Here is a 16,831-nt window from a genome sequence, read left to right on the forward strand (position 1 = left end):
AAACTGATTACATATAATGATAGAAGATGTATCGAGACACAGGAATGGGTATGTTTGATCCTGCATAATGATGATTTATTAAAATTGTGGGGTCTGCGTACGCGCCTGGTCCACAAAGTATGGAAATAAAAAATTTAAAAATAAAAAAAACGTTTGCAAGTGTTTTTGATATAGATGCACATAATAATACTTTGATAAGTATGTTTTAACTTAAATAGGGATGGTATAATAAAATTTTGAGGTCTGCGTTCGCGCCTGGCCTCCATAGAATGGAAATAGGCACAGACTTTTCATATCTATCTGCGTAAGTATACTTTGATAATTATGTTTCAGTTTGAAGAAATATGGTATAATAAAATTATGGGGTGTTCGTTCGCGCCTGACCTCTAAAGAATGTAAATATGTCACAAAGTTTAACAAGGTATTTTAATATAGATCCACAGAATATTGTGATAAGTGTTTCAGTGTGAACAGGTATGGTATAATAAATTATGGGGTTTATCTATTTAATTTTTACTTTCGTCATATTTTGCTTTGGTTTTGATAACCCCAAATTTGAAGCTATGTCTTTACAACCCGTCCTTTTCATAACCTATCATACTTTCATAAATCAGAGTCCATTTTCTGTAGGCTGTTTTTGAACCCAGCGTACTTTTGCTAGTATATATATATATATATATATATATATATATATATATATATATATATATATATACTTGTACTTTTTTGTAGAAAAAGAAAAGGGGAAAAAACCTTTCTCGAAATAAGAGCAATATATGTTTTTGTATAATATATACAGGAATTTACATCGGTAGTCGGTCCCGACGGTTTCAAGCCCGGTAGTTGAGGACTGCTCTTAATGTCCGCCTCAGGCTCTCTTCAGCCGACTCTCATCATATATATATACATATATATATATATATATATATATATATATATATAGTCTTGGAAGTTTTTAACCTTTAAAACTATATAAAAAATATTTTTTATCATTCGTTAGAAAACCATCTAGTCAGTAAGTCATTTAATCACCTGCAATCACTGCATCAACTCGCTCTCGAATTTACTATAATACCAATAATTTATTTTTCAAGGGATCATCAGTTGTTTACCATGAAACACTGTTTCGGGAATATATATATATATATATATATATATATATATATATATATATATATATATATATATATATATATATATATATATATATATATATATATACTGGATACTGTTTAGTCAGTAAGTCACCTGCAATCACTGCATCAATTCGCTCTCGAATTTACTATAATACCAATAATTTATTTTTCAATGGATCATCAGTTGTTTACCATGAAACACTGTTTCGGGATATATATATATATATATATATATATATATATATATATATATATATATATATATATATATATAGTAAGCAGCTGATTTTGTCTATTGACAAAAATTTAGTCAAGGTTTTCTTTTTTTTCATCCTTATATAATTAAATTCTTTTTTATAATTGTGTTTTTTCATCTTCTTTGTAAATGAACATTATATGAAACACGCGTCCTGTCTGTTCCCATCATCAATAATGAATTCCCTTCTTCGCGTTAAAAAGAACTGTACATTTCACATCTCTTCACATTCATATCTCTCCTGTTAATGGTATGAAATCACCAAGAATTGCGTCATCGTCGTCGCCGTGTACGCTGTTATTAAAAATGTCTCATCCTCTGTTAATATGTCTTGCTCCCGTCATGTACCAAAATTTGACTTTTTTAGGCCTGGAATGATAATTTGTATTGTTTGAATAATGAAATTATTTGAATAATTTGTATATTTGAATAATGTAATTATTTGAATAATGATAATTTGTATTATTTTAATAATGTAATTATTTGAATAATTTGTATATTTGAATAATGTAATTATTTGAATAATGTAATTATTTGAATAACGTAATTATTTTAATAATGTAATTATTTGAATAATTTGTATATTTGAATAATTTGTATATTTGAATAATGTAATTATTTGAATAATGATAATTTGTATTGTTTGAATAATGAAATTATTTGAATAATTTGTATTATTTGAATAATGTAATTATTTGAATAATGATAATTTGCATTATTTGAATAATGTAATTATTTGAATAATTTGTATTATTTGAATAATGTAATTATTTGAATAATGATAATTTGCATTATTTGAATAATATAATTATTTGAATAATTTGTATATTTGAATAATGTAATTATTTGAATAATGTAATTATTTGAATAATGTACTTATTTGAATAATGTAATTATTTGATTAATGATCATTTGTATATTTGAATAATGTAATTATTTGAATAATGTAATTATTTGAATAATGTAATTATTTGAATAATGATCATTTGTATATTTGAATAATATAATTATTTGAATAATGTAATTATTTGAATAATGTAATTATTTGAATAATGTAATTATTTGAATAATGATCATTTGTATTATTTGAATAATGTAATTATTTGAATAATGATAATTTGTATTATTTGAATAATGTAATTATTTGAATAATGATAATTTGTATTATTTGAAAAATGCAATTATTTGAATAATGATTATTTGTATTATTTGAATAATAATGTGTATTATTTGGACCATTTTTCGCATCTTGGATGCTAAACTCACAACGTTTCGGTCGTTGTAACCTCCGACCTTTTTCAGGTATATTTTATGCAAAATTTCTAATTTCCATTGAAACTATTTATTGATTCCACGAGGGTATATTGTTTTCCATTAGCCAGCAATGATCGATTATAAGTATTACGTAATTCGTAATCATATTCTTAGTATAATCCGCAGTGAAAATTTAGCTTCAACCCCTTGTGATACTGTCAAATAGAACTGATTATCTCATAGAACTTTATCCGTTGCGCCAAGACGTACCAGAAGGAGTTTTGAAGTTATATCGATCTAAACTTTATGAAAATAAAACTCAAATTAAGAAGAGTAATCCGAATAATCACAATTATCCATAAGAAACTACGTATCAGATTATTAAGTAATACATAGATGTTGAAACATTGTGCCTGGCGGAGGGTTTAGTCACATACTATTTAAGATGCAGCGAATATTCTAATTTGTTACGAAAAGTGACTACATATCAGATTTAGAGAAGCATAAAACATATTCATCTGTGTCTATGAAAATCAAACGCGAAATAACTCTCATAACTTAAAGGGGAAATAACTCTTATGTCTTAAAAGGGAAATAACTTTTTATAACTCTAATAACTTAAAGTAGCGAAAGTATACTGCACCTCTATAAGGCCACCATTCACCCAAGTAATTGAGTATTGTTGTCATATTTGGGCTGGTGCATCTGCTACTAATCTCTCGCTCCTAGACAAGGTTCAAAAGAGAGTCGCCAACCTGATAGGTCCTGAACTGTCATCTAAGCTTCAGCCTCTGTCCCATCGACTAAATGTTGCATCCTTCTACCTGTTCTACAAGTATTTTAATGGTGAATGCTCCGACGAACTGCAAGCACTTGTACCCCTTCGACTTAAATACCCCTGACAAACTCGCCAGCAGCTAAATCCCACCCACACACAGTAGATATCCCTAGACGTAAGAGAGCTTTCTACTCCAATAGTTTCTTCCTCAAAACTGCTAGACTTTGGAATTCCCTTCCGAGTCCCTGCTTCCTCAACTGTACTGACATACAGAAGTTCAAGTGTAACGTAAACCGACATCTTGCTGCCCAACTCCCTACATAGTACCTCAGTATCTTATGTCTCTGATAGTAGCCCCCTACATCAAAGTGGCAATGTGCTTTGCTTGGGGTGAAAATGTAATAAAAATAAATAAATAAATAAGAATACTAAAGTTTTATAAAATTTATAATAAAATATAAATTTTATAAAATATATTTATAGTTAAATATATGATTAAATATATAATTAAATATATAATTAAACTTATAGTTAAATATAAATTTCAATATAATATACCTAAAAGCAACTGCTTTATAATTAAATATAAATCAAATTAAAAATAAATTGAATAAATCAACTTTAAGTAATGTTTCTAAATAGAACAATGAAAACGATTCTATTACACAAGCAGAAATAACATGGAGCTAATTATTAAAATAGATTTTCTTTCACGTAATATGCAAATGAGGTTACTCATGAAACGTAGATTTCTTTTGAATAAATAGTATGTGTAGGAATCATGCTGGAACAAAAGTGTATATAAGTCCGTTTTCAGTATAAAAATTAATTAATGAAAGATAACGTTTTATACATATTAATTGAATTGTAAACAAACAAACAAACAGGAATACGACTTTATAATTATTAGTGTTGGGCTGATAAATCGGATTCGGGAATCACAAAAATCGGAATTTGTTAGAGTATCGGAATCGAAAACATTTTGTATTTATTTTCCGATGCCAAAACGATTCCTTGAATTATATCTTTTTTATTCGATTTTCTTTGAAACAAATATTCTTCAGCTGGTAGTAATTATTTAATACTAAATATTTATTTATTTGGTAGTAATTATTTAATACTAAATATTTATTTATTTTGTAGTAATTATTTAATCCTAAATATTTATTTATTTGGTAGTAATTATTAAATACTAGATGTTTATTTATTTGGTAGAATTTATTTAATCGTAAATATTTATTTATTTGGTAGTAATTATTTAATACTAAATATTTATTTATTTGGTAGTAATTATTTAATACTAAATATTTATTTATTTGGTAGTAATTATTTAATCCTAAATATTTATTTATTTGGTAGGAATTATTTAATCCTAAATATTTATTTATTTGGTAGTAATTATTTAATACAAAATATTTATTTATTTAGTAGATATTATTTAATCCTAAATATTTATTTATTTGGTAGTAATTATTTAATACTAAATATTTATTTATTTGGTAGTAATTATTTAATACTAAATATTTATTTATTTGGTAGTAATTATTTAATACTAAATATTTATTTATTTGGTAGTAATTATTTAATACTACATATTTATTTATTTGGTAGTAATTATTTAATACTAAATATTTATTTATTTGGTAGTAATTATTTAATCCTAAATATTTATTTATTTGGTAGTAATTATTAAATACTAGATGTTTATTTATTTGGTAGAATTTATTTAATCCTAAATATTTATTTATTTGGTAGTAATTATTTAATACTAAATATTTATTTATTTGGTAGTAATTATTTAATATTAATATTTATTTATTTGGTAGTAATTATTTAATAGTAAATATTTATTTATTTGGTAGTAATTATTTAATATAAAATATTTATTTATTTGGTAGTAATTATTTAATCCTACATATTTATTTATTTGGTAGTGATTATTTAATACTAAATATTTATTTATTTGGTAGTAATTATTCAATACTAAATATTTATTTATTTGGTAGTAATTATTTAATACTAAATATTTATTTATTTGGTTGTAATTATTTAATACTAAATATTTATTTATTTGGTAGTAATTATTTAATCCTACATATTTATTTATTTGGTAGTAATTATTTAATTCTAAATATTTATTTATTTGGTAGTAATTATTTAATACTAAATATTTATTTATTTGGTAGTAATTATTTAATCCTACATATTTATTTATTTGGTAGTAATTATTTAATACTAAATATTTATTTATTTGGTAGTAATTATTTAATACTAAATATTTATTTATTTGGTAGTAATTATTTAATAGTAAATATTTATTTATTTGGTAGTAATTATTTAATCCTACATATTTATTTATTTGGTAGTAATTATTTAATTCTTAATATTTATTTATTTGGTAGTAATTATTTAATACTAAATATTTATTTATTTGGTAGTAATTATTTAATTCTAAATATTTATTTATTTTGTAGTAATTATTTAATACTAAATATTTATTTATTTGGTAGTAATTATTTAATCCGTAATATTTATTTATTTGGTAGTAATTATTTAATGCTCAATATTTATTTATTTGATAGTAATTATTTAATGCTCAATATTTATTTATTTGCTAGTAATTATTTAATTCTAAATATTTATTTATTTGGTAGTAATTATTTAATACTAAATATTTATTTATTTGGTAGTAATTATTTAATACTAAATATTTATTTATTTGGTAGTAATTATTTAATCCTAGATATGTATTTATTTGGTAGTAATTATTAAATACTAAATATTTATTTATTTGGTAGTAATTATTTAATCCTAAATATTTATTTATTTGGTAGTAATTATTTAATACTACATATTTATTTATTTGGTAGTAATTATTTAATACTAAATATTTATTTATTTGGTAGTAATTATTTAATACTAAATATTCATTTATTTGGTAGTAATTATTTAATACCAAATATTTATTTATTTGGTAGTAATTATTTAATACTAAATATTTATTTATTTGGTAGTAATTATTCAATACTAAATATTTATTTATTTGGTAGTAATTATTTAATACTAAATATTTATTTATTTGGTAGTAATTATTTAATACTAAATATTCATTTATTTGGTAGTAATTATTTAATACCAAATATTTATTTATTTGGTAGTAATTATTTAATACTAAATATTTATTTATTTGGTAGTAATTATTCAATACTAAATATTTATTTATTTGGTAGTAATTATTAAATACTAAATATTTATTTATTTGGAAGTAATTATTTAATACTAAATATTCATTTATTTGGTAGTAATTATTTAATACCAAATATTTATTTATTTGGTAGTAATTATTTAATACTAAATATTTATTTATTTGGTAGTAATTATTCAATACTAAATATTTATTTATTTGGTAGTGATTATATAATACTAAATATTTATTTATTTGGTAGTAGTTATTTAATACTAAATATTTATTTGGTAGTAATTATTTAATATTAATATTTATTTATTTGGTAGTAATTATTTAATAGTAAATATTTAGTTATTTGGTAGTAATTATTTAATACTAAATATTTATTTATTTGGTAGTATTTATTTAATACTAAATATTTATTTATTTGGTAGTAATTATTTAATCCGTAATATTTATTTATTTGGTAGTAATTATTTAATCCTAGATATGTATTTATTTGGTAGTAATTATTTAATACTAAATATTTATTTATTTGGTTGTAATTATTTAATACTAAATATTTATTTATTTGGTAGTAATTATTTAATACTAAATATTTATATATTTGGTAGTAATTATTTAATACTAAATATTTATTTATTTGGTAGTAATTATTTAATACTAAATATTTATTTATTTGGTAGTAATTATTTAATACTAAATATTTATTTATTTGGTATTAATAATTTTATACTAAATATTTATTTATTTGGTAGCAATTATTTAATGCTAAATATTAATTTATTTGGTAGTAATTATTTAATACTAAATATTTATTTATTTGGTAGTAATTATTTAATACTAAATATTTATTTATTTGGTAGTAATTATTTAATACTAACTATTTATTAATTTGGTAGTAATTATTTAATACTAAATATTTATTTATTTGGTAGTAATTATTTAATCCTAAATATTTATTTATTTGGTAGTAATTATTTTATACTAAATATTTATTTATTTGGTAGTAATTATTTAATACTAAATATTTATTTATTTGGTAGTAATTATTTAATACTAAATATTAATTTATTTGGTAGTAGTTATTTAATACGAAATATTTATTTATTTGGTAGTAATTATTTAATACTAAATATTTATTTATTTGGTAGTAATTATTTAATACTAAATATTTATTTATTTGGTAGTAATTATTTAATACTAAATATTTATTTATTTGGTAGTAATAATTTAATACTAAATATTTATTTATTTGGTAGCAATTATTTAATCCTAAATATTCATTTATTTGGTAGTAATTATTTAATCCTTAATATTTATTTATTTGGTAGTAATTATTTAATACTAAATATTTATTTATTTGGTAGTAATTATTTAATACTAAATATTTATTTATTTGGTAGTAATTATTTAATACTAAATATTTATTTATTTGGTAGTAATTATTTAATCCTAAATATTTATTTATTTGGTAGTAATTATTTTATACTAAATATTTATTTATTTGGTAGTAATTATTTAATACTAAATATTTATTTATTTGGTAGTAATTATTTAATACTAAATATTAATTTATTTGGTAGTAGTTATTTAATACGAAATATTTATTTATTTGGTAGTAATTATTTAATACTAAATATTTATTTATTTGGTAGTAATTATTTAATACTAAATATTTATTTATTTGGTAGTAATTATTTAATTCTAAATATTAATTTATTTGGTAGTAATTATTTAATAGTAAATATTTATTTATTTGGTAGTAATTATTTAATACTAAATATTTATTTATTTGGTAGTAATTATTTAATACTAAATATTTATTTATTTGGTAGTAATTATTTAATTCTAAATATTTATTTATTTGGTAGTAATTATTTAATACTAAATATTTATTTATTTGGTAGTAATTATTTAATACTAAATATTTATTTATTTGGTAGTAATTATTTAATTCTAAATATTAATTTATTTGGTAGTAATTATTTAATACTAAATATTTATTTATTTGGTAGTAATTATTTAATACTAAATATTTATTTATTTGGTAGTAATTATTTAATACTAAATATTTATTCATTTGGTAGTAATTATTTAATACTAAATATTTATTTATTTGGTAGTAATTATTTAATCCTAAATATTTATTTATTTGGTAGTAATTATTTAATACTAAATATTTATTTATTTGGTAGTAATTATTTAATACAAAATATTTATTTATTTGGTAGTAATTATTTAATACTAAATATTTATTTATTTGGTAGTAATTATTTAATACTAAATATTTATTTATTTGGTAGTAATTATCTAATACTAAATATTTGTTTATTTGGTAGTAATTATTTAATACTAAATATTTATTTATTTGGTAGCAATTATTAAATACTAAATATTTATTTATTTGGTAGTAATTATTTAATACTAAATATTTATTTATTTGGTAGTAATTATTTAATAGTAAATATTTAGTTATTTGGTAGTAATTATTTAATACTAAATATTTATTTATTTGTTAGTAATTATTTAATACTAAATATTTATTTATTTGGTAGTAATTATTTAATACTAAATATTTATTTATCTACCAGTCAAACTTAAATCTACAGATTATTCCCGCAAATATATTTTCACGTTTGAGAAAATATATTTTCACGTTTGAAAAAATATATTTTCACGTTTGAGAAAATATCTGCACATGTGTTTTTACGGTAATCGATAAAATAACAACTTTATAGTAAATATTCATAGATATATAAAGAATCGGAATACAAATCGGTAATTGTATCGGAATCGGAAAAATATTGGACTCGTCCCATCACTAATATAATAGATGCTAAGTACGGTTGTGGGTTCGAATCTCTCCGAAGTTTATTACAAGACGCTTTTCTGAACGGGGAAATATTTAATGACCTCCTATACGCCGTCTGTAAACAGTGGAATATTTTCTTTTAAACTTTCAGTCACTATTTGATTGAGTCTATGATGAGAAAACCTGATTCGCAAAACACTACAATATACTCATCATCGTTGACCTTTGGCCATCCTAGAAAAACAACCGAATACTTTTCGTACACCCTTTAAGTCGGCGGATAATTGCTATACGAGATTTGTTTGTTCTTGATGGCGGGAAGTGTCATATTTCTTACACCACGTAGCTCTAGAATGGTTGTGGTTGCTAAAATCATAGATATCTTTAATGCCGAATTATATAATTTTGATTACGTGTTACAATGTATATACATATATATATATATATATATATATATATATATATATGTGTGTTTGTGTGTATATACACTACACTTATATATATATATAGTTATATAGTTATATATATAGTTATATATATACATTTATATATTTATGTATATAAAGTTATATATATAGTTATATATATAGTTATATATAGTTATATATTTAGTTATATATATACATACATAGTTGTATATATATATAGTTATATACATATGTGCGTATATATACATATATATATGTATATATATACAATTATATATATAGTTATATAGTTATATATATAGTTATATAGTTATATATATATTTATATAGTTATATATATAGATATATATAGTTATATATATAGTTATATATTTAGTTATATATATACATACATAGTTATATTTATATGTATATATATATATATATATATATAGTTATATATATGCATATATATATGTAAATTCGGAATACTATAAATAAGACTATATATATATATATATATATATATATATATATATATATATATATATATATATATATATATATATATATTAAAATTTTAGTCATTCAATGAATTTTAAACTTTATGACGTGAAATGTTTGAATTTCAAATCAAAAGATTTTTATTATTCTATGTAAGACAAAGAATACATTGGAAATATTATAACTCCTTATCCTATAGGATTTCGATGTTTACAATCTCCTCAGAGGAGAAAATATTAGCAAATAGTTATAATGGTTTACACCTTATTTGCTAAAGTCAGTGAGACATGGAAAATCACAATTAAAAGTTGTTTAAGTATTTAAATTTCATAGAGTAAGGGAAGTTAATGAAAAGGATATAAAAATTCACATGCAAATTGCATGGTAAAATCGGAAGTGAATGTCTTTGACAGTCGTGTTGTAAAATGATTACAATTTAAAATTTTAAATTATATATATATATATATATATATATATATATATATATATATATATATATGATTAGTTTTTTTTTTTGGAAAAAGAATTCCAGCAGAGTGCTCAATTAAAAGGAAAATCCAAATTTTAAGAGCGTACTTATATTTTGTGTACAGAAAGTTGTTAGTTGAGACAGGTCATTGGTACCGTCGGTTTCAAGCCCGATAATAAGGCCCGTTTAAGGTATCCTTATCAAGCTCTCTTCAGCCAATATTCGACGAATATTGGCTGAAGAGAGCTTGATAAGGATACCTTAAACGGGCCTTATTATCGGGCTTGAAACCGACGGTACCAATGACCTGTCTCAACTAACAACTTTCTGTACACAAAATATATATATATATATATATAAAGATAGATAGATAGAGAGAGAGTGAGAGAGAGAGAGAGAGAGAGAGAGAGAGAGAGAGGGGGGGACGATACCAATATTTTGATACATACAATTACTGATTCGGTACTAAATTTTCGAGTTCTGATACAATTACTTATTCTGATTCTTTATAAATCCCTAATATTTAACTATACAAGTATTATATTGCCCAATTACCGTAAAAACACTAATTAAACGTGTATATGTGTTCTCAAACGTAAAACCCCACTCGTGGGATTGCTTTGTAACTACGAGTAATTTTAAAAAATAAATCTAATATATAAAAGGCTAGATGTTTTTCTGTCTGTCTAAATCCATATTTTCAAACTATCTCCTCTGAAACTAAAATCCGCAGAGCGGAGCTATGGGCCTCAAATGATTGGATTTTTACGGAACTTTCTTTTATGAGTCGGTCAAAATAGTTAAGGAATCAAATGAGTCAAAATTGAAAACATCCTTATACATTTTGTACATTCATCTTAGTTGAATTTTAATCAGTTCATATGCGTGTCACATTGATACAGTGGTAACGTCATCAGGTTTGAATGCTACAGTTTCCTTTCGGTTTCGATTCTAGCTAATGGCACCCAAATACTTTTTTTTTATTTTATTTTTGAAATTACGACTCTATAATAATATAGACTAAATTTGGAGAAATTAAAATATCATATTTAAGCGTATTTTGTGCCGGGTGAAGCCGGGCGCCCCTTCCCGCTAGCAAATATTTATTATTTTATAATTACCACTAACAGTGTAAGTTTTTGCTTTAAACAAAATACAATAAAAAAAGATAATTATGAGAATCGTTTTGGGCATCGGAAAATTCGCATAAATTTTTCCTATACCGATAACTCAGATCGTTCCGATTTTTCCGATTCCCGATTACAATATTTTGTTCCAACATTAATAAATAAATATATATATATATATATATATATATATATATATATATATATATATATATATATATATATATATATATATATATATATAGGATGACAAAAAAAAACAAAAGCTAACTGGAGGCCATCTAGAACATATGCTGTAGAACGGAGAAAAAAAGGCCAAAGACCCTAGTGTTTTGATGTGATGTTTTTAATATAATAAACTAGTTATGACCAAAGTTTCATTTCATTCGGACAAAACACTAAGAAACGGGGCCTAATTAGAGTTGGGGGCCCGTTTTTTGGGGGGTCACCCTGTATAAATGGAAATGTATAAAAAGGAATACGAAAAGTATAAAAGCTTATAACTTTTCTTTATTCTTTTTCAATTGGTGACGTGCAGGAATACAAAATAATATTATGAAAAAAAATTTTAACTTTTTTTACAAGTACATAATTTCGACCAATCCTTCAGTCTTCATCAGTGTAGTGAGTGATGAGCATACACGGGGAAAAGGGGAAAGAAAAAGGAAGGAGAGCGAGGAGGAGAAGGAGGTATAGCCAATGAGAAGGTGTCAAGTCAGTTTTAAATATATGATTATTGATTGAAACGTCTTGTCAGACGACTGCTACTCCCTCAGTTATTGAAAGTCCATGAGCCCGAAGATAACCTTATTTTTTCTTTTAGTCCTGCCAGCGAATTCACACGCTCAAGCAAACATGACATTGAAGACGGTCCTTGTCATACATACATATATATACATATACACACATATATACACATACATATGCATAAACATGCATACATGCAAACATCCATACATACATACACAATACATATAACACATACATACAAACATATACATACACACATGCACACACATATACATACATATGCATACACATATATACAAACATGTACAAATACATACACACATATGCATACATATTCACATACATATACGTACACATGTATGCACATATACATACACATAAAGTTACCTGCATATACCTACACATACATATATATGAACCTATACGCATATATATGCATAAATACATATGCATATACATACACACAAATATATATATGCGTATATACATACAAACTCACACAAACATATATACAAACAAAATAAATAAATAAAAATATATACACACAGGGTACAGTCATTTTAACATTTTTGAAAAACATTGAATCTTTAAATGAAAAGTTTAAAAGAGTCGGAATCAGGAATTTCATCGAGAAAAATGTTGGCGGTGAGTACTGGAACTTTGGGGAGACTTATGGTCACTCAGACTTCAGGGAACACCACAGGTTGCACTCAAATTGTAATTTAATTGAATATCAATAACTTAATTATATATTAGAGCGGAAGGCAAGGGCGCAGGGGGTTAACTTACTATTATCCATCTTCAGTTTTCATGATCCCATGTGATGTTTCTTTTGTGTTCGTATCAGTTGATAAGGAGCGCATTCCTTCTGTGCATACATGCTTTTAGGCATTCGTTTCACACATTAAGACAGTTTTTTCTTTGATCATAATTGAACCGTAGAATATTGTACTTTTCAGCACTGCAAAGCGAGAATTGTTTCAATTGAGGGTTTGTTCTCGATTTTCCTCCATTTTATAGTAAACAGTGCTCCATTTTCCTTTAGCTCTTACACGCAGATTGCTAAGGCTATTTTCATTCTTGTCTTCACGCTAAAAAAGGGTTCATATTTCGATAAAATCTTTGTTTAAACGAACTTTGTGTGATTCCAATGTATGTTATATACGGATTAGATAGATCGGCTAAAGTGAGCTTGATATTGGGACTAAAAACGGTTCTTTAATATCAGGTTTTAAACAGACGGTACCGCTGGCTTATATGTGTATGTATATATGTGTTGGGGCGGAGAGGGCTCCCGGAATCCGTGGTGAAGGCAATCTATCTAGGAGAAGCAAGTCTCTGATATAAAAAAAACATAAAGCGGGAGACCAGTACTCGCATTAAGCTGGTCTGCTGCCTAATTTGTTGCTGGCTATCTTGCTCTTGCTTGTTGCTGGATCTCAACATTTTGAACCGAGAGAGAGATTTAGCTGTCGTACAAAGCTAAGACTCTGTAACATCATTTTTGTATAGATACTCCCTCAGGCATTTGGGCTCATAGACTTTAAGTGTCCCAGGGAGTGGCACTCATCTGGCAAGACGTTGCAATCATATATATATGTGTATATATATATATATATATATATATATATATATATATATATATATAACTACTTCATTTACTCACATAAATTAATATACGAAAGTATAAATTTAAGCGTAAACTTTAAGTATTTACTTCAAAAGTTCTCAATACGTATGTAGAGCTAGTTAGTAAGTTATAAAATATATATGGCGATTAAGCTACACTGAATATTCCGCATTTCATCCACTCTAGGATTCTTCAGGCTTAATATATATATATATATATATATATATATATATATACATATATCTATGTGTGTATGCGTATGAGAGATAGAGAAAGGGTGATAAAATACTAGAAACGAGATGCCTGCAATAAGTAATCTTCTCAGGCTGCAATGCACTTGTTGTGCCGTTCCAACATCTGGAAGGCGTCATGCAAGTTCTCTTGTGTGAGCGTGTCAATGACCCTCGTCATCTCCTCAACTGTCTCATAACGGCAGCCTCCAAAGTATTAGCATGCAACTGATATTTGTAGAATGTGGTTTTGTATTTTTGTGGGTTTTATTTTTTTTGTATACTCGTGAACCCATGTGTGCCCCCTTGACAGCCAACAATGTGAAAGATGACAACACGTCCAGAAGAGAAGACGAAGGAGAAGAAGGCTATGAAAACAATGTTGGAGAGGGGTTGACAATATTGTTGAGCAGGAGGCTATGTGATATTACAGTCATTGGTCATCATTTTGGTCTTTTCTATGATGATCTTTATGCCATAAGCTGTCAAGGTCATATCTAGGCTTTCCACCAAGTTGACCAGTTCTGCAAGTTATCCAGTGCTACTGTTGTCCGTGCAATTCTTGTAAGGACTTCAAGGCTTGGATCCGTCATTCATCAATAATCCTAAACTCCTTAAATCTTTTGACGGTTTCCAGTTTCTCATCTTTGACCTTTATGTTCTCCCTGATACGAGTGACGTCACTGGTCACCACTTTGGTTTTTTTCTCTATACCATAATCTATCAAGGTCATATCCACGTTTTCAACTTGATTGATCAGTTCTGTAAGTCATCTATGAGGTGCCTTAAATAAGTTTCCAGACATTTTCGTATGAGCGCTTTTATTGATAGTGATAGTATACACATGTAACTCTAGTCTTCTTCAAAGTAATCTCCTCCAGCTACAATTCTATTGTGTGAACGTGTCAATGGCCCTCGTCACAGTGTCTTTCATCTCCTCAATTGTCTCATAACGACAGCCTCCAAGGTATTCCTTGAGCTTAGCGAATAACTAAAAGTAACAAGGAGCAAGGTCTGAACTATAGGAAGGGTGAAGAACTGCTTCGGTCATCCCCCTGCTGTCATGACAACGTCTTTCTTCTGGAGCGCCCTTGAGACAAACTTGTAAAAAAAATCCAACTAGGAGATTATTTAAAAAAAAGAATTAGTTTATAAAATTCATATTACTTTACCTTCTGATATTTTATCGACCTGCGTTGCAAAAATATTAAAATTTAAAGCAATTTACTTTACAGTAAATAGTGATTAGGTAAAATAAACCGCGTACAACCATTTGATTATTGGGCTTACTTAGCTCGCAGTCACTCGGTAAAGTAAGTTGCTTTAAACTTCTGTTAAATATTAAATTTTTTAACGCAAATAGGTCACAGCAAAATACATTTTTTTTGTGACTCTTGCACTTTAAAATTACTCCTATCGATTACTAGCAATCAGCTAGGCGTTGCCCGGTCGTAAAATACGAATAAATATTAAATTTTAATGAATGCAGAAATCTTATTTATTATAAACGGAATACCGTAGGTATTAAACCTAACGTCAAATTCCTTTTTTTTAAAAAATGAAGTAAAAACGTAAAAAAAATATACTCAAGCTGGGATCGAAACCAAAACCTAAAAACAGTGAGACAAGTACGATAACCATCAGGCCATGTTGACACGTTTTTAAAAGATGTTTTCAAACCTACTTATACTTAACATAAAGAAGCTGTCATGTTTCATGACCACGCATGCGCATTCGTGAAACAGTTGACAAATAGATGAAATGTTGGGAACCTCCACGTAACAAATCTTAAAATTTGACCGTCGGGTTAGGGTTAGGGTTAGCGGGTTAGGGTTAGCAGCTCTTTTTTTCCTGATGAAAACCGATTTAAACATTTCCCACATATCTGAATTTCCGATATACCAAATTTCAAGTCTGTAGCCTAGAAATCTGTTGATTATATAGGTTGTGAAGTGTCCTCACCCGCTTCCACACACACGCACACATTCCCACTTTTAAAGAATACTAGCGGTTCTAAGATATATATATATATATATATATATATATATATATATATACTAGCATGGGTGCCCGGCGTTGCCCGGGTGTTTGGAGGTGTATGTTGAGCAAAAAAATAGCGGTCTATTTTTTTTTAACTTTAACACCTATTATGACCTCTTAAAATGTACTCTTTTGGGCTCAAATCAAGTTATTAAGTTAGATCCATGTCCAAGGCAGCTATATCTAAAATTTCAAGTGTTTGGGCCCAAAATTGTCGGAGGAGTTTGGTAGAGATCTTTAAGGTCATA

The sequence above is a fragment of the Euprymna scolopes genome, chromosome 39, assembly GCF_053919585.1.
Source record: "Euprymna scolopes isolate OS-2025 chromosome 39, ASM5391958v1, whole genome shotgun sequence".
Classification (NCBI taxonomy): Eukaryota; Metazoa; Mollusca; class Cephalopoda; order Sepiida; family Sepiolidae; genus Euprymna; species Euprymna scolopes.